Source organism: Gracilinanus agilis, chromosome 1 (genome assembly GCF_016433145.1).
Source record: "Gracilinanus agilis isolate LMUSP501 chromosome 1, AgileGrace, whole genome shotgun sequence".
Classification (NCBI taxonomy): Eukaryota; Metazoa; Chordata; class Mammalia; order Didelphimorphia; family Didelphidae; genus Gracilinanus; species Gracilinanus agilis.
In genome coordinates, this window is record NC_058130.1 from 591,631,900 (window position 1) to 591,653,191 (window position 21,292).

Genomic DNA, 21,292 nt, shown 5'->3' on the forward strand with positions numbered 1-21,292 from the left:
TATTTTTGAGGTATCTCATTGACTGTCTTCAAGGAAAGGTCTGGGAACCATTTGTCAGATTTGTTGTGGTCAGGATACTTTCCTTAAGTTCAGATAGGAAGCTTCTGAACTCTTAAGATCTTGGATTTTGATGAGTCTGTGGATCTTTGCCCTTTGTTGTTTTTGTGTTTCCTGCTGTTTTAAGAAAATTTGAGAGGACTTGTTCTCTGTCTTTCTCTGTCTCTGTCTTCCCCTCTCTTCCCTACCTTTTTCTTGGCTTTTTTCCTGATCTTGAAAATGGGTAAATGACAGAGCTGGTCTTAGGTGACTGTCTCTGTCCTGTTCAAGCATCTCTCTTTTTAGAAAGTATCATTGCTTCTCATTCCATGGTGGTTGAATCCTATCACCTTAGTTTCTGGGAGAGGTAAAAGAACAATGTTTTCCTAAAGTCTGGATATGGAGATTAATTTTTATTCCATTAATGCATACCAGCTCCCCAGCTAAATCGCACATTTATAACTCTTCAGGAATCCTTATTCATGTCTTTAATTCCTTCTTGACAAAGCAAATAAAGCAAGCCACTTCCCTTGATTTGTTTTCTCTAAGAATGCTTATTAGTGATTCAGTGTGATTACTTCCTCTATTCCTTTCTTATAGAGCTAGCCACAAAGCTTTGCTGCAGACTTTTCCATTTCCCTTGCAACTTTTATTTCCCTCTGAATCATGGGATGTAATTCACTTGGGTCCAATGATTTGTCAAATTGAGTGGTTATAATTACCTTATTTGCAATGGGAAAATATTTTAATATTTCACTATGCCCCTCAAGAAATTGCATCTCTACCTTGATGACAAATCCCTCTCATCTGTGAATAATGGGGTGGAAATAGTTCTAAGCCCTCAGCATATCAGACTGATTTTCTTCTCTTTCTGTCTCTGTCTCTCTGTCTCCGTCTCTGTCTCTTTCTGTCTCTCTCTCTCCTCCCTCTTCCTCTTTCTCAGTTCTTTCTCTGTTTTCTTTCCTCCTCTCTCTATTCCTTCCCTATATCCTACCTCCCTTTTCTCTTTTTCACTATACTCTTTGGGATAATGCTTAAAAAGCTATATATGATTCTCACATATTCATTTCCTTCTTCCCCCCTATTTCTATTGCTTCTATATGTGTCATTTCCTACTTCATGCATTGCATAGTAATTCCACCGTACCTGTTTTTCAAAGATAAATATTTAACACCATGAGTTAATCTAAATATCTGTAGCATTAGAGGATAATTCAGTAGGAAATAGCATTATTTAGTGGGAAGCACACTGAACTGTGAATGAGGGGTCCTGTGTTCTAGATGAGCTTTTTCTATAAAATAAGAACTGAATTACATGAGAGATTCTTACTTCCCTTTTTGTGCAATGAAACCTTTGGGAAATCTGATGAAGCTTGTAGATCCCCTTATCAATTACTGTTTTGCTGCATATATGAAGGAAATACTAAATTTCAGTTAGAGGTTGTTAAAAACAAATATAATTCTTGTTTTCCCATCCAAGCTTATGAAATACTTGAAATTTCTCTATGCTCTTATTGGGGATACATGAGCCCTAGGCTAAGAACCCCTGAATTAGATGCTGATCTCTAACGTGTTTTCCTCACATATACCTAGTTATATATTGTCCTTATTATTATCTCCAATTTATGGATAAGAAAACTGAAGCTGAGAGAGGTCCAAGGTCACAAAAAAGTAAATATTAGATAAAGATTTTGAATCTTTTCCTCTTCCTATTCCAAGTTCACCTTTTTTTTCCAGCTGCTGTAAGCATAGCATAAGCATGCTAAGTCATAGGTCCTTTAACTCAATGAATAAAAGAGATTTACTTCCTATTAGGCTGGATCTTGAGGTGATGTGTACCCAGTTGGCTCCTGCCCCTCTGAACTGCTATCAGTTGTTTGTTTGGGGGAAAACATTTTATTTCCTTGTTAAATCTCTGCATATTCTAATTCTCACCAAGTCATGAACTTTGTCCTCTTGCCCAATTATTCCTTATTTTTCAAATGATATGAAAACAACCACATTTTCAAGGCTCTTACTCCTTCAGTCATATGACCATACTTCCTGTTTCATGCTTAAACTTGGCCACTGGAGTTAAAGGAACATTTTAATCCTAGAAACAATGATTATGTGTCTTTCCAACACTCCCAGTGTTAACAGTGCTTACTAATAGCATATAATTCCATCTTCTCTCTGCATCTTCCTTATGATCATATTCTTATAATGTCCCTTTTATCTTAGACTTGCTTCAAGCTCTTAATTTTAATGTCTTTTGGGGCAGCTAGGTGGCTCAGTTGATTGAGAGTCACACCTGGAGACAGGAGGTCCGGGGTTTATTCAAATGTAGCATCAGACACTTCCTAGCTGTGTGACCCTGGGCAAGTCACTGAACCCCCATTGCCTAGCCCTTACTGCTCTTCTGCCTTTAAATCAATTCATGGTTTTGATTCAAAGATGGAAGGTAAGGGTTTAAAAAAGAGAAAAAAATATATTGTTATTCTTTTTTAGGGTTTTGTTGCTAAGTCTGCTGATTCTTACTTCTCCCATTGTAATATGTCTGTTCTGACTGTAATAGGTGCTTATTTAGTCTTCTTTGATAGAAAAATACTTCAATTTTGTACCAGTTATGTAACTACTCTTTTTAGTTCCTAATTTTGTCTTATATTCTATGTGTGGTTAAATCTCTTGCTCAGCTCCAGTTAAATCCAGCTCAACTCCAGAAATCCAGTTAAATCCAGCTCAACTCCAGAAATGCATGTCCGTACTCCTCACTTACTTTGTTTTTTCAATTTGTATTTTAATTCTGTTGAAAACCTTAATAAATTCGAAGCTCTTGGAGGACAGGACCAGTACTTCATAGATCTTTATCCTTCCCACAGTGTCTGATATGGTGTCTTCTACAAAGCAGTTACTCAATAAATATTGTTGATGATAATGACAGCAGTGATGGTAGTGATGGTATAGAGCTAAGGCAGCAGAGGTTGTAGTGGGAAGTGCTTTGAATTTAGATCATTGATCCCTGTGTTCAAATCTTGCTCTGGCACTTTCTAGCTCTTTGACTTTGGAATATAAATTTGGAGTCAGAAATCTCAGATTCAAATCCCACTTTTGGAAACTATTTCCTATGTGTTATTGTGCAAGTGATTTAATTTTTATGAGATTCAATATCCCATATATGCATGTATAAGATAAGGCGATGAAACTAAATAATCCCTGTGGTCCCTTCTACCTCTAAAATATATGATGATGAAACTTATATGTCATATTTCTCTCATTTCTACTTTTCTCTGTCCCTATCTCAGTCTCTATCTTGGATTAACTGCCATTTTCTGTCTCTGTTTTGTTTCTCTGTAGGAATACTTAGGTGCTTCTCCTTTGAATGAAAAGGCAGCCTGTAGTGTGAACTTTATGTTACTTTGGGTTACAGATTGGATTCCTTTCCATTTTTGGAAATTCAATTTCATTCTTTTTCTGTTTCTGTTTTGTGGATACAGAATAATTCTGAGTTATTTGAGTCTGTATACTTTCACAAGCCAATGGGGAGAGCTACCTCAGATGGACTTCTAGTTCCCTTTCCCTTGGGGATGAGTCCCAGAGGTTTCTGATCTATCTAATTCTTCTCTGCCATCTTTCACCCCTCCCCATTTCCAATTGTAGTCCTTTTCCCTTAGGCACCTAATGAGAATCTGTGTTTTCTATCTCTTGTGATATAGGTATGGAAGTAGAGTCAGACAGTCTTTTACCTGAGAAGAGATAAGTAAGGAGTCTCACACTCAGATGTAGACATAAAAGCATATAAGTTTACTTTGTACTGGCTACAAAGGGCAAGGGGCAAGGATGTTGAATAAAGGAACTTAAATAATTTCATTTATAAATCATTTCATGAGAATTTGATCTTCTGAGGTATTTCAGTCTTTTTATCTTAAAGTTATATTTCTATTTAATTATTCCAGCTTTGGTGTACATTCTCTTTCTTTTGAGATTGTTCATTTGGAGCAGTGTATAGGAAATAGTAACTCTGCCATCTTTGCTTCCTATTTCTGTGTTGAATGTTCATCATATCTGCAGCAAATGTCTGATTTTTGTTATATCCAAATGATGAGATGACATAGAATCAATTCAGTCTGGATGCTTGGTCTACCCAAAACTATTTAGTTTATTTTTACAAGTGTCTATTTCTATTGTCACAATCCGAATGTATGTTCTTATTTTTACCCATCTGGACTTTTGCAGTTTCCTAATAGATTATCATCGCCATTCTCTTTCATTAAACCCATGAGTTCTTAACCTTTTTCACATCATGGACCCCTTTGGAAGCCTGATGGAAGTAGACACCTCTTGTTAGAATAACATTTTTAAAACATAAAATGTGTAAGTTATAAAAAACAATCAATTAAAATATGGAATTTTTACACCCAAATTTGCAGATCCCTAAGATTTATCCACAGACCCTAAAAACCCCTGCTTAGGCCTCATATCACTAAAAATTTTATCTTTAAATATAGTTTTTGTAACTAATAATATAGCAATGTAAAGTTTGCAAAATATTTTATCTATATTATCTTATTTTATTTTTTCGGCAACCCAGGAGGTAGGTACTATTATCCCAATTTTAGAGATGAGGAAATACAGATATTAAGTGACTTTTCTCACTGTTATTATCTGAAGGATGGTTTAAACTTAGTTCTCTATGTCCAATGCTATATGAATTAAATTTATTTTTTCATACGTATCAATAACAGTATTAATTCATTTTATATAATGCTTTAAAATTTGGGAAATGCTTGCCTCAAAACAACACAGTGAGGAAGATAGTATAATAATTATGCCCATTTTTAAATGAGAAAACTGAAACTTTGCATTTAAATAATTTGCCATTGGTCACATAGCAATAGAATACCACATTATAAACATTTATTAAATGCATATTATGCTTCAGGCACTATGCTAAGTGGTAGGAATACAAAAATTTAAAAAAAAAAGAAAGATATTCCCTTAAGTCAGGAAACTTATTATCTAATGGAGGCAGACAATACCTAAAAAAAGTGAATCTGAAAGGAGAATGGAGGCCTGCCAGAGGGGTTTCCAGATTGGGGTTGTGTTTTTGGTGGAACTGAAACCACATAGTATAGTTAGTGGGAAATGAAGAAGTGGCTGAACATTTTGAGCCCTCAATAAAGGAAGCCTTTGGGATGAATTTTTTCTCATTCTCTAGCCCTACAATCAGTGAGGCAGAGGCAACTAAGGAGGAGTTAGTCATAGCTGAACCATCTCAGTGATGATGAGTTTCCAGTTTTTCCTGTGGAGCATGATAGAGGAGTCAAAATCAAGTAGAACAGTTGGTGGGTGATTGTGAAGGTCTAAGGCACAATTTAAACCCACTTGTTCTGATTCCAAGTTCTGTACTCTCTCTGCCAGTCATGACTCCTCTAAATAAGACATGCTTCTAAACATAGAATCCTCTGGCTAAAGCCTTTTAATGATTCTCTATTGCTTACTGGTTAACATACACATTCCTTTATTTGATATTCAAGGTTGTTCACCATCCAGCACTGCCAAAGTTTCCAGTGTTTCTTCATGGCAGCCCCTACTACACATTTTATCTTCCAGTCAAAATGTGAGTAGCCTAGTTTGCCCGGATTCAGGTATTTATATAAGTTTGCTTACTGTAAGCTTCAGTAGAATACGCTACTTGAGAGCAGGATGTTGTTGTTTTCAATATTGATGCCAAGCTTTTCTATAACTTTCCTCTATGTTTGGAATGTTCTTCTTCAGTCCTACCTTCCACACTGCCTACCCCACTGAATTCTTGCCCTCCTTTAAAGTCCACCTTAAATATCATCTCCTACAGAATGCTTTCTCTTATCCCCGAGGTCTTTAAAGTATTCCTCTCTCCAACAAACATTACATATTCAATAAGGGTAGAACTTTGCATTCACATTTCCTGCAATATTGTATGACATAATTATTTCTGTATGGGAAACTAGTGTTATAAGGGGATTAAGCTAGTGGGGAAATAAAGTGGTTGTAATAAGGGAATAGGCTAGAGGTCATAGGGAAATTAAGGCAGAGATAAGGTTGTAATAGGGGATAAGGCAGGTAAAGGGCTAAAGGTAGTGTGAATAGGGATAAGGCACTGTGGACAGGGTTTGTGGATCCTTAAGGCAGTAAAATGGATAACGAAGGTACGATGGTAAAGGTGGTAGATTAAGGTGGTAGGAGAAATAAGGGAATGACTGAGTTTAGGGAATATAAACACGGAGGTATAAAGAATTGCAAGGGAGAGGATGAGGTATTCTGGGCAGGCAGCTACAGTCTGGGGGACACAGACTGGGACACAGGTTTGAGACAGACACTAAAGGGAAACAGACTGAGCCCTTCAAGTAGGAAGGGCATTTTTACAGACAAAGTTTAGGGCCAGCCAAGAATGGCTTGAAACTGACTAGAGAGCTTTCTATTCAGTTTCTCAGGTTTATAAAGGAAGAGTTCAGAGGAAGTACTGAGATTACACTTCCTCCAAAATGTACACCTCCAATTCCCTTCAAGACCAAGAGACAATATTATTCCTTTCTCCCCTTCTCCCTCTCTTATCAATCAACTAACAAAGTAGCCAAAGGTTTGATTAAGTGACAAACAGGGTTTATTGAGTTTTAGGGTTGATTGGAAGGCATGGAGGGATACAAGGTAACTCTATCAGCCGCCTAGAGAAAGCCTCAGGTGGGGTGGGAGACAGGAATGTGAGACTGAGAAAGGACCTGCCTAACTCAGCCCCTAGCGGTTTTGTAACCTAAAAGCGGTAGGAAAGTTGGATACAATGATTAAAGAGATAATTTGTAACAAGGGTAAGCCTTATTTGACTATGGGGAAACTAAATCTACCAAGATTGAAAAGCTAACACTCAGATCCACCCTCCTTTCAAAACTCACAAAAATTCAGGAAGGGGAAATGATGATTGGGAATAGGGAGGTTAGGGAGATCCAAAAGAAGTAGTTAAGCTAACAAATTTTAAGAGAAAAGCTGTAGAATATAGGCCAGGTTTTCAGTCCAAAGAATAGAACTCAGTTGACCCTCCTCCTCTCATCAAGTCTCCAGGGTCAACTGACTAACCTCAGGATTCTAAACCCCTTTCAACTGTCAGAAACTCTGCAGTACTACACCAGAAGCTAGAGGAAGGCAGAGATCATGTCATAATATATATCTGTCTTGGTTAGCCCAATGCTCTGACTATAACAAGAACATTTTTGCTTTTCATATTGATTGAATTTATCCTGCTGTAGGACTAGCATACATTATCATTATTAGAAAAATGCCAGGCATTCCCTATATAATGAATAAAAGTCAACCCCAACTAATTTAGGTTATATCTTCCCTCAATTTTAAATAAATTGCACTATTATCTCTAATTTCATGCTTCTCAGTCACATTTTTGAACCTCTTTCTAGAAGAGAGGAAACCAGAAAGGGTGCAAAATTTTTCTTCCCAGTAAATTCTAAACCAATCTATTCCCCTTTATAGGCAATAATGTTTTAACAAGTTTGAAAACATTCACCTATTAACTAGCCCATTTATAAGCCATAATTCAAATATCTCATCATATGTGTTGTCATTGGTCTGTCAATATCTATTGATCCTCTTCTTTGACAAAAATGTAAATGAGCTTCTGAACAGAGTTCTATGACATAGATTTAAATTCTTCCTTATTCTTCTTACCTAACAGCCCAAACTCACTTCTACATATTGATTTTAACATCCTGACTCAGGCATTGGTCAGAATAAGAGAGACCTAAGATCTACTACAAAGTGGCATCTCTGTAATCTGAGATGAGTCACCCATCTCATCTTTTCTCTGCCACCAAAAATGCTCTAGTCCAGAAGATGTCTCACATCATTTTCTCTCAGAAGCATTCACACTCTTTCTTTTTTTTAAAATCATTTATTAATATTCATTTTTAACATGGTTACATGATTCAAGCTCCTACTTTCCCCTTCACCTCCTGCTGTCCCCCCACCCATAGCTGACACACATTTCCACTGGTTTTAACATGTGTCCTTGTTCAAGACCTATTTCCAAATTGTTGATATTTGCATTGGTGTGGTAGTTTCGAGTCCACATCCCCAATCATGTCCTCCTCAGCCCATGCGTTCAAGCATTTGTTTTTCTTATATGTTTCCTCTCCTGTAGTTCTTCCTCTGAATGTGGATAGTGTTCTTTACCATAAATCCCTCAGAGCTATCCTGTGTCATTGCTTTCTGCTGGTACAGAAGTCCATTGCATTCGAATTTTACCATAGTATATCAGTCTCTGTGTACAATGTTCTTCTGGCTCTGCTCCTTTTACTCTGCATCAGTTCCCTGAGGTCTTTCCAGTTCACACGGAATTCCTCCAGTTTATTAATCTTTTGAGCGCAATAGTATTCCATCACCAGCATATACCACAATTTGTTCAGCCATTCCCCAATTGAAGGACATACCCTCCTTTTCCAGTTCTTTGCTACCACAAAAAGTGCAGCTATAAATATTTTCATACAAATCTGTTTATCAATGATCTCTTTGGGGTACAAACCCAACAATGGTATGGCTGGATCAAAGGGCAGGAATTCTTTTATAGCCCTTTGAGCATAGTTCCAAATTGCCATCCAGAATGGTTGGATCAGTTCACAACTCCACCAGCAATGCATTAATGTTCCAATTTTGCCACATCCCCTCCTGCATTCATTACTCTCCCCTTCTGTCATTTTAGCCAATCTGCTAGGTGTGAGGTGGTACCTCAGAGTTGTTTTGATTTGCATTTCTCTAATTATTGGAGATTTAGAACACTTTCTCATGTGCTTATTGATACTTTTGATTTCTTTACCTGAAAATTGCCTATTCATGTCTCTTGCCCATTTATCAATCACACTCTACTTTCAAGGGGATTAATGGAGTTTAGCTTTATATGCAGATATATATGAATATATGTATGTGTGTATGCATCTAAAATGTAGGTATATATTCCTCCCTTCTTCCCTCCCTCCATTCCTTCCTTCCTTCCTTGTAGAAAATGCTTTCCTCAAAATAAGCCAGTGAAGGAATAGATTGTAGAAAGATGGTGGAGGAGAGTGTGAGACTGCCAAGCACACCAAGCTCCCCCATAAAGAATCATAAACAAATCTGCAGAATTAGTATCCAAAACAGAAAAAAATGGAAAATATTTGGGAGTTAATCAGAGTATCAGGGTATAACTTGGAAGAGTGATCTCTGACATCTCTGGCCTTGGCATTATCTGGTAGGGCAGGCACCCTAGGGGAACACAGAAGGATAAATAAGCTGCAAGCCCTGGGAGTAGGGTGAACAGCCCCACTTTTTCTGACCTGGGAGTCTGCATCTGACTGGTGGCTGCGGGTTGAATCTACAGGTGGTGAGCTCTGGGAGCATCTGTGTGGAGTGCAGTCACCCTTCTAGACATGGACTCACTCCCAGGCTGCCCTTTCAGGAGAAGAGGAGTGAAGTAGAAGCACACACTGGTGACTGTGGTTGCTGAGGAGCTAGGATTCTGATGACTATTTTTACTCACAGCATAGCGGAGGCCCTGGCTTCTGTCCCAGAAACGTGTTTGCTTACAATGGTAGAACTACTGCCACCATCCCTCATTTGGAACTCCTGAAGTCAATCACGGACTTTGGATTTGATCTGGGGGAATGGGAACTAAACTTGACCCTGGATTATAAAAATTAGAATAACTAAATAGGGCCCAGGAAGTAAACACAAAAATCTTGAAACTTGAAGCATTGTCACTTACACTCTGGGAATAGAGCCCAACTCATACATAAAATTAATAATTAAGCCTATTTGTTTGGCCATAATGAGTAAGCCAAAAAGTAAGAACTCAACTATGGATAGCTATTATGAGGAAAAAGAAAACCTGGGTTAAAATTTGGAGGACAGTAAAGTTAAACACTTATTTCTAAAATAACAAAGAAAAAGACCAAATGGTCTCAAGCCAAAAGGTGATTTTGGTAGTGCTTAAAAATGATATTAAAAACCAAATGAGAGAGGTTGAAGAAAAGCTAGGAAAAATTAGAGCAATGCAAAAAAAGAAAATTACAAAAGGAAGATCTCCCTATTAGAAAAAAAAAAGATTCAAAAAGTCATGGGAGAAAAATAATTCATTAAGAATTAGAACTGGAAAAGAAGAAGTTAATGACTTCTTAAGACAACAAAAAATAACCAAGCAAAATCCAAAGAATGGAATAGGAGAAGAGACTATGAAACATCTAATTATAAAAACAACTGCCATGAAAAATACATCAAGGAGTAACAATATAAGAACTGTCCAACTACCAAAAATTATTATAAAAAAAGTTTAGACATACTTAAATATGTCATTCAGAAAAAATTCCCAGAAGTCCTAGAACTAGAGGGTGAAATAGAAATTGAAAGAATCCACTGACTACCACTGCAAAGAGACCCCAAGAGGAAAATGTACAGAAATTTCATTGCTATGTTCTGTAATTCCTAGACTAAGGAAAAAATACTACAAGCAACAAGAAAAAATTAGAGGAAATTTTATTTTTCCAAATGCTTATATCAATAAAAAAGGGAAAGTACAGATAAATTAATTGGAAATGCAATTAAAAAACTAGAAAAAGAAAAAATAAAACCTCTAACCAAACACAAAATTAGAAATCCTAAAAATTAAAGGCAAGATCAATACAATTGAATGTAACAAAACCATTGGATTAATAAATAAATCTAGGAGTTGGTTTTAAATTAAAAAACCCCAAAAAACAGGTAAAATATTGGTTGGTATGATTATAGAAAGAGAAAAAAAACAAAATCTTTAGCATTAAAAATGAAAAGGGTGAATATATCACCAATGAAGATGAAATTAAAGCAATAATAGGGAGTTATTTTGCTTAGTTATATGCCAACAAATTTAACAATGTAAGTGAATTGGAAGAATACTTTGAAAAATATAAACTGAATAGACTATCAGAGGAAAAAATAGAACATCTAAATAAACCTATTTTATGAAAGAAAATTGAACAGGCCTTCAATGAAACTTCTAAAAATAAAGCATTAGGGCCAAGTGGATTAAGTTAGTTCTACAAAACATTTAGAGATGAACTAATTCCAATATTAAACAAATTATTTGAAATAATATGTAAAGAAAGAGTTTTATTAAATCTCTTTTATGAAACAGATATTGAACTGATACCTAAGCCAGAAAGAGAAAAAAAAACAAAAAAGAAAATTATAGAGTAATTAATATGGATGCAAAAATCCTAAGTAAATCCTAAGGAAAATACTAACTACAACAATACACCACAAAGATTATACATTGTGATCAAACAGGATTTATACCAGGAATTCAGGGATAGATTACTCTGAGGAAAACTACCAATATACTTGATCATATTAATAACAAAAGTAACAAAAATCATATGATTATATCAACAAATGTAGAAAATATATTTGATAATATGCAATACTCATTTCTATTAAAAAACACTGGACGGATAGAGAGACAGAGTAACACTGAAAGCTAGAACCACTCTGAGAATTCTCTGAAACCAACATTAAAATGGCACCTCAAAATGAATACTGGGGTCACAGAGCCAAACAAGGGAATGGAATAGTAACTCTCCTGTAGAAAACAACTTGAAAAGTAGACAGAGAGGGTCTATTTCATGGGACTAAGAAAACTGGACATAAAACTGTACCTAGTACAAGCCACTCACTCCCACATCTACTGTGCTAGGTTGTGAACCTGGGAACAAGCCAACTTCAAGATGCCAAGACACCCCACACCCATCCCTTGAAGTCCCAAGTCCTGGCACAAATTTTGTGTGGGGCCCCCAAGACCTTGGTTCTTGGCCCATTCAAGCCTTCAATCAAACTCCTAGTCCCAGAGCAAAATAACCCACAGTGCTCTGAGCCTTGCAAGCCATCAGAAATCCCTAGAGAAATTTAAATCAGCAGCTCCCAGAGCTCTCAGCCTACAGGTCAGCATACCACATTGAAAGAATCGAAAGTTGTAGAAAACCAGAATAAGAGCTGAGGGTAGTAGGAAAACTGAAAGTTAGGAGAATGTACTCTCTACCCTGAAAAATAGAGTCTGCCTTTAAGATAAAAATTTTAAAGGCTAGAAAAATGAGCAAACAACAAAAGAAATACCTAACCATAGAAAAATTTTATGGAGACAAAGAAGAGCAAGTGAAAGCAAAGCAGGCCAATATAAAACTTCAAAGAAAAATGGGGATTGATCTCAGGTGTGGAAGAGTTCAAAATTCAAAATAAAAAATCAAATAAGAGAAACAGAAGAAAAATGGTAAAAAAAATGAAAGTAACACAAAAAAGAAAGTAACAAAAAGAATTCTGCATAAAAATTCTGCTTAAAAAATGAAAGTAACACAAAAAGAAAGTAACGCAAAAAGAATTCTGCTTAAAAAGCAGAATTTGTAAAATGGAAAAAGAGGTACAAAAATCCAATGAAGAAAAGAGTTCCATGAAAAGTAGGATTGACCAAATGGAAAAGATGGTTCAAGAGCTTATGGATGAAAATCATTCTTTAAAAATTAGAATTGGCCAAATAGAAGCTAATGACTTCATGAAACATCAAAAAACAAAATCAAATCCAAATAATGAAAAAAATAAAAGAAAATATGAAATATTTCATTGAAAAAATGATTGACCTAGAAAATAGATCCAATAGAGACAATTAAAGAATTATTGGACTGCCTGAAAGCCTACAAAATTCTTTTGATGACACAAATATAGTGCCAAAGCCAAATAAACCAAAGCCAGAGAAAGAAAATTACAGAACAATTTTCTTAATGAATATTGATGCAAAAATCTTAAATATAATACTAGCAAAAAGAAAACAGCAATATATCAAGGATTATTCACTATGGCGACACTGTTTTTTTTTTTTTTTAACCAGGAATGCAAGGCTGGTTTAATATTAGGAAAACAGCATAATTAACCATATCATTTTCCAAACTAACAGAAATCAGATGATTATCTCTAATACATGCAGAAAAAGTCTTTGATAAAACATAACTCCCATTCCTATTAAAAATATACTAGAAAGCACAGAAGTAAATGGGTCTTTCCTTCAAATAATAAGTAAGATCTATCTAAAACCATCAGTATCATCTGCAATGGAAATACGGTAGAAGCCTTCCCAATAAGATCCGGAGTGAAACAAGTATGCCCATTGTTCTTGTAAATTTATGACAAAGAATCCCTAAATTACTCTTCTTATTTATGCCATCTCAAACAAAGTACCAAAAAATTATCATATTCAACTCAAAAAAATAATAACAAAATTAATCTGGAAGAATAAAAGATCAAGAATAGAAAAAAAGAGTTAATGAAAAAACATGTAAAGGAAGGGAATCTAACAGTACCAAATTTTAAACTAATGAAGCAGTAATGAAGCAGTAATTATTAAAACAATGTGGTACTGTCTAAAAATATGAAGGTAGATAAAAAACTTAACAGACATGCAACAAAGAATAGAAAAAATTATAGTAATGTTGTATTTGACAAAAATATAGATCCTGACTATTATGATAAAAAATCAGTGTTTGATAAAAATTGGTGGGATACCTGGAAAACAGTTTGGCATAAGCTGAGTATAGACCAATATTTTACTCCATTCACAAAGATAAGATACAAATGGATAAATGATCTAGACATAAAAGGAGATATCAAGTAAATTGGTAGAACAGAGAAAATACTACCTATCAGATTTATGGATAAGAGAGGAATTTATGAATAATGTAAAAATAAATAATGGCAAACACAAAAATAAAGGACAGAGATATAGGAAGTAAAGGTTGAAAATTGATTCTGATACTTTTGATAGATATTATCAAAAGTATCTTCAGTGGTAAAGTAAAGTGAAGTTCAAAGATGAACTTCCCTTCAGGACCAAGCATAAAGAATGCTAAAGAGACTCTTATTATAGAAAATAAACTTTTTATTTAAAATATATGAGGGTAAAAGGATTTCTAAGGGATTCTAACTCCACCCAAATAAACTCCCAGGTTCTGAAAGGAACCGCTTTTCTTGTGGTTCATAGGATACGCTAATCCTCCATGATCTAATAAAATTCTATACTATTCTAACTAAAACTACCACTATAATTCTTAACTTCACATTTAAGTTATAAAGATAACCAAGGCTAGTAGGTTGAGTCTCAAAAAAAATCAGGTTAGGACTCTGAGCCCTAATAGACTCAGAGTCCAAACCAAAGACCAGGTTTTCTTTGGTCTTTTCAGATTTTAAAAATTCTATACACAGTAACAGATAAATGAATAGTATTTCCCAAGTTAGAAAAGAAAACATTCCACTCTTTCAAGTCTTTCACTCAGACAGAGATAGAAAGAGGCAAAGATGTTACCTTCTCTAGCCCTGAGAAAGGAAAAGATCCTGCATGTGGCTCTGTCAATTGCCTGAAGCCGACTGTCAGAATGCCACACCCAGAGTTTGTAATTGTCATAGAAAAATGGTTATAACTGCCAACATATGAAATTAACACTCTCTCTCAGCTCTATTTGAAACTCCAATTCTTCCTCAAGCCAGCTTTTCTACTTCTTATCTCTAAACTAAAAAAAAAATATTTTCTAATATCATCCTTAGAGTAAACAAGAGATGGAAAACATTGTGAGATATAAAATGGATGATTCTGATTACATTGTATTAAAAAATTTCTGTTCAAATAAAACAAATGTAACCAAAATTAGAAGGAAAGCAGAAAACTAAGATTTTTCAGATAAGAGACTCACATAGAAAATATGTAGCAAACTTTGTCAAATTTATAGGAATAAGAGCTATCTCCCAAATGATAAAGGGGAAAAAGGTATGAACAGAAGATTTTTGTTTGAAGAAATCAAAGCTTTATATAGATACATGAAAAATATCCTAAATCACTACTTACTAAGGCAATTTAAACCAAAAAATTCTGAGGAATCATTTTATACTTACCAATTCAACTAAAATAACAAAAGGGAAAAATGACAAATTTTGGAGGGATGTGGAAAAGTGGAGACACTAAAACACCCTTAGTTGAACTGTGAAATGATTCAGGCATTTTGGAGAACAATTTAGAATTACAACCAGAGAGTTGTAAAACTGTAAATATTGGTCTATGGAAAATAAACTATGTGTTCTATAATATTTATAGCAGCTTTCTTTGTGTTGGCAAAGAAATAGAAATTGAGGGAATGTCTATCAACTGGGGAATGGCTAAACAAATTATGGTAATATGATTGTGATGGAATACTACTGCATTCTAAGAAATGATGAGCAGATTATTTTTTTAAAACTTAGATAATGAAGAGTAAAATGAGTAGAACCAAGAGAACTATATATAGCTACAGATTTAAGTTTTGAAGCATAACTTGTGAATGTTCACCTACAAAGAATAAACAAGAAAATGGAAACACAAATGATATGATCTATATATTTTGCTGAATAATGTCTTCTATGGTTTGGGGTGGGTAAGAAGGGACCGCATAAAAAATAAAAACAGAAAACAAACAAATATGACCCAGTGTGTAAGGTAGTACAATAATTTCCCTTATTTTTCAAATGAGTAAACTATGTCTTTTCACTTAAATGATGCCATTGATCACATAGTGATATACTGCCATGCTATTAACATTCATAAATGCCTACTATGGATCAGGCACTGTGGTAAGCACTAGGAATACAAAAAAAGAAAAAGAAAGATATTACATGTCCTCAGGGAGCTTATAATCTATTATAAGGAGATAAACATGTAAAAATGATGCAGAAAAGAGGACAGAAGTCTTCAGAGGGTTCTTAGCTTGAGGTTCTGATGTTGACAGAAATTGAACCATGCAGTAGCTAGTAGGAGATGAAATGCTGGCACTGCCACCCTCTCCTGTCTATGTATTTAAATATGTATGTCTACACATATGTAAACATTTCTCTGCCTGCTTGCCTTCTATCTGTCTACCTATATTGTCTCTGTCTGTGTATCTGTCTGTGTATCTGTCTGTCTCTGTTTCACCAGGAATAACTTGAAATTATATAGTCCAAACCTCTTATTTTATGGAAGAAGCAAATGAAATTCAGCTGAAATGATGTTGTTTATCCATTATCAGATAGCTAGGTAATGCCAAAGCATGAATTATAACCAGGATCCCAACTTCTTGATTTCCAATCTAGGATCTTCACCATACTGAATTATTTCAATATACTCTTTTCCCTTTTCCACATACAAATATAATCTCTACATGGTCCCATACTACCTTTTAGTGAAAAGAACTTTTTTGTTTTCATTTCTAGAGATGACTAGAAATGCTAGAAAACAGAAATGATTAATAATAAGTTGGAAAGTGTAATGAATTAATATGAGAAAATATACCTTGTAAGTAAACAGCTATACATTACAAGCTAGTGGAAAGAAAACTTGACAATTTATAGAGTTACATGACTAAGCATTTTACTTCACAGTATATTTTCAAGGCTCTTTAAAATATTTTCTATCTTTCCTTAGAACCAAACTTAGAACTTTGTTATTGCTTCTAGTCAGAGCTATTGTAAATGTTGGACAATCAGGTCTCCAAACAACAAACATAAACATGACGAGCTTTTAGGTTCAAACTTCATTAACATTTTCCCACCATTTTCAGATTTCCAATGCATCAGTGCTCTGAAAATTTAACAAATAGCTCAAATAAGCTGGATAAAACTGATATGAACAGACTTCTGATTTTAGGTAAAGGGATTGAGGGGAAAAAAGGAGAAAGAAGAGAGAGAAAGGAAGGGAAAAAAAAGAGAAAGAGGGAGGAAGGAAGGAAAGGGGAGAGGAAGGGAAAAAATAAAATGTGCTAATAACTTTACAAATATTATCTAACTTCAACTTCAAAGCAACTCTGGAAGGTAAATGTTAGCTCCCCGTCCCCCAGTTTACCATTTAAGATATCTGTGGTACTTAAGGGCAAGTGTCTTGCCTGTGATAATACAATCAGCAAGAGACTGAGGCTGGATTTGAAATGAAGTCTTTCTTACTTCAAGCCTAATTGTCCTTCCTCAACTCTCTTTTTCCAGCATCTCTGATTTCAGTAATACTCACACTCTCCTTGAAAACTTTGTTGATATTATTCTTCTCTGTTCATTGTAAGCTAATGGCCACTCTAAAGGGCGGAATCTCAGACCCAGAGCTCCCTGGAATATGGCACTACATCCTGTCTTTTTTACCCAGGGACTTTCTATCTCATGCTTTTTTTTTTTTTTTGAGACCAAAGGCAAACTCAACAACAGCTTTTAGCCTCTTAAGGAAGGCATAGGAATGTGTTAAAAAACTAAAGGTAGAAAAGAAAAATGTAAGAAATAAGACTAAGCTGAAAAACACTGTTTCTTGTGTCCCAGTAGACCATTTATGATCTGACCCCTCTCTCACAAGTAGCTGTTTTTCTTAATGGATGCTGTTGGAACTTGTAAATTATTCATGGCTTTGCTTTTTAGTTCCAAGTTTGGATTTGGAAATATCTTTACAACTTTAGTGGGGGGACACAAAAAACATCTTATTTATTAATGTCAGTAAGTCAACTAGCATTGTCAGTGACCAAAATGAGAATAAAAGACTTGGACCCCAATATTGCTGAATGAATAATTTGTCATATGGCCTCGTACCCATGCTGTTCACCTTTAATTGTCTTTATTTTTTTAAACAAATGACTATGAGGGTAAAATATTTCATTCCAGTGATGATTAGGACCTATTTACACCACCTCCTTTATTTTCTAGTACTTGGAAAGAATATAGGGTAGGAGTAGAATAAGAGGCTGGCAACCTAGATACATGCCTTGGCTTTTCCTGGAATAAAAAAAATGATAAGTAGAAATAAGCAGGGCATATTTTTATGTGTACATATTTTGTTTTGTCAAATTATGCCTTCTCTAGTGTGGGGAGAGGAGAGAGGAAGGGAGGGAGTTACCTGGAAACTTTAAGGGAACAAACCAATTAATTAATTAATTAAAAAACAAGCAAGTATCTTGAACAACTTATCTTCTCTAAATCTTTTCCCCTAAGAGGCCAATTATGAGCTGGCTCCTTTCTCACAAGCAGCTAGTCTAGGAAGTAGATCTCAGTTTCCTCAACTATAAAATGATGAGGTTTTGTTAGAAAGTTACTAATATCCTTTCCAGTTCTTAATCTAAGATCAGATCTTCCCTAATATTCCTTGATAAAGTGATTTTTCCCTCTTTATATTTCAAATATTAAGCTATATATAATATTCTCTTGATTTTACTTGTTTCACTTTTTTATAATTTCTTATAGATTTTTCCATTTTAAAAAATTGATCTTCTCATCTTTTCTTATGACTCAATAGTATTCCATGACAATCATATGCTACAATTTGCTTAGCCATTCTCCAATTTATAGGCATTCCCTCAATTTCCTGTTCCTTGCCACCACAAAAGGGCTGATATAAATATTTTAGAATATACAGATTCTTTCCACCTTTTCCCTGATCATCTTGGGAAATAGACTAAATGATGATATTGCTGGGTATTCATGGTTTTATAACCCTCTGGGCATAATTCCAGCTTGCTCACCAAAATAGTTGGATCAATTCACAATTCCACCAATAGCGTATTAGGGTTCCTGTTTTTCCACATGCCTTACAACACTTGTCATTTTGTCCTTTTACTATTTTAGCTAATCAGATAGGTGTGTTTATTTCATTTTTACAATATGAATTTTCTCTTTTATTAAGATAGCAAACATATATAAACCTTTCAATACACAAAGGACAAAAAGAGGGCAATAAATAAAACTGTGAGCTGAAGATCATGGTTATGTAAAGTCTCATTTTTTCTTAAAAAGTGTAAATTAAATTTTAATATAGTTATGATAAAGCTTTCCTGCTTAGCTTTCTTGCACTTTCTTTAGCTTTCTTTTCTGTGTTGTTTAATTTGTGCCATTGATGCACTTTTTTTTTAGGCAGTTATGTAGAACAGCTTATATGGCACTGGGCCTGCACTTAGGAAGACCTGAGTTCAAATCAAGGCTCAGACACCTACTAGTTGGGTAACCTTGAGCAAGTCATTTTCCTTATATTTCAGTTTCCTTCTCTGTAATATGACAATAATAACTTCACAGTGTTGTTGTGAGGATCAAATGAAATAATATTAGTAAAGTACTAGCATTAAGTAGATACTTAATCAATGCTTGTTTCCTTCCCCATCTTTTTATATCTTATTGCATTTTTCTATATACCTCTCTTTTCCTGATTGCATCCTATTTTGTGTCTTGTTGATATGTTTACATGCTACATGCCCCCATTCTATTATCAATCCCTTAAGAGAACTAACCCTGAGGATGACAAGATAGTGATTGCTTTGCCCATTTGAATCCTCACTCATTCTTTTGAGACATGAGGACCTCTTGATTCAATCTGAAGGATGTAGAAAGAAGAAGAAGGAAATAAATAGTTGGGTAGGCATAGACATTTTACTACTGTCTTATGTTTCTTTAGTGTCTCACCAAAATTTCTCTAACATTCCTTGGGGAATCTCTGGATTTATCTATGTGGGACATAAGTATGTAATTGAGTAGTGATTCTTGCCCTCTCTGATAAATACCCTAATATCCTTTCCTGAGAGTAATTGGCATGGATGGTTTATCTGTGAGAAAAATCTTCCCTTGACACTTAAACATATCAGGGAAAACAACTCCAAATTTTCTGTACCAAATACTGTATAATTATTCTAATACTCCTCACATTTCCCATAACCCCCTCTATATACCTCATTTTTAGAATAGTCATTTTAGTTACACACTTCAGATGTCTGTAAAAACTTATCATAAAGATTATATGAGAAAATCATTAAGGTGTTTTTGATATCTGGCATTCTCCAACCCTTGATTTCTTTAGATCTAAGTTGATTTCTTTTTAGTCCCTAGTTGTATGAATAGGGGAGTATTCATAGGACTAATTTACTTCATGAAATAAAAGCTCTTCTTGATGTTTTGGCTTTTAAGGACTGAAAAGTTCATGTTTCATCTTGTTCCTCTCTAATTTATCATTCAGAACTTGTTAGAAAGGATTCATGTGTTTTTGTCTTTTCTTGGAACTATCCTGTCATGTTGCTGTAACTCTCCTCACCTCCCCCAGCCCATTTCATATTACTAATGATTATATCCTTTCACAGAAATCATCCATTTTCTGTCTCTAGCTTCCAAGGGAAAAGGAAAAAAATCTCCATTTCCTATTTTATTTGTCTTTGTTGCATAATGATCATTAATGCCACAGGGTTCAAAAGTACTTGTTAATGGCAGGAAGGGTAGAGAAGGGTAAAAACATCTTAATGGTAAAGACATCAAAGGAAACATGAGTGAACCATGGACCAGAAGGAAATAATTGGCTTTTAGTGCTGTGTTGTCCTCTTCCCCAGTCTCATTCACCCTTTTTAAAAAAAATAATTTCTGTTTCTCTTCATTTATTTTTCAGTCATATCTTACTCTTTGAGATCCCCTTTCTTGGCAAAGATACTGTAGTGGTTTGCTATTTCCTTCTCCAACTCATTTTACAGATGAGGAAACTGAAGCAGAGTTAAGTAACTTGCCCAGGGTACTCATTTGGTAAGTGTCTGAGACCATATTTGAACTCAGGAAACTCAGGTTTTTCTGATTCCAGGTCACGAGCTCTCTCCTCTGTACTACCAACTTGCTCCTTTAATAATAGTTGTTATTTTTTACTCAGTTAATCACCATCACCTTAAGGTTCTCATTGTCTTTTAATTTGACTCCCTGCTTCAAGTCTCTTTCCTGTCTGGCCCATTCTTTATAATATCCTTACTTCAAACACTCTGTGTTCTAGTTCTCCTGACCTGAATTTTGTTCCTCTTATGCTATTTCCCACTTCCATATGTTTGCATTGACAATACTGATTCCAGAAATATACTTCTTCTTCACCTCTGCTTTCTCATGTGGATAGTTATCTTCCAAAACATAGCTTAAAGTAACTGTCTACAAGAAACCTTTCCTGATCCCCAAGATGTTAATGTCCATTTAGATTATTTTGAATTTACTTATAGGTGTACATGAGTATAACATCCTTGAGGGCAAGGGCTGTTCCATTTCTATCTCTACATCCTGTGAAGAATGAATCAAACTTTCTTTGTCTACCAATCAACAATTTTTAAATTAATCAATCAAAAACTTAAACACCCTACTTAACACTAAGTAAGAGAGATCCCAAGTCACTTGCTAAAGAGGGTGACAACTCCTGAGGCCACTGGCTATCCCTAGGG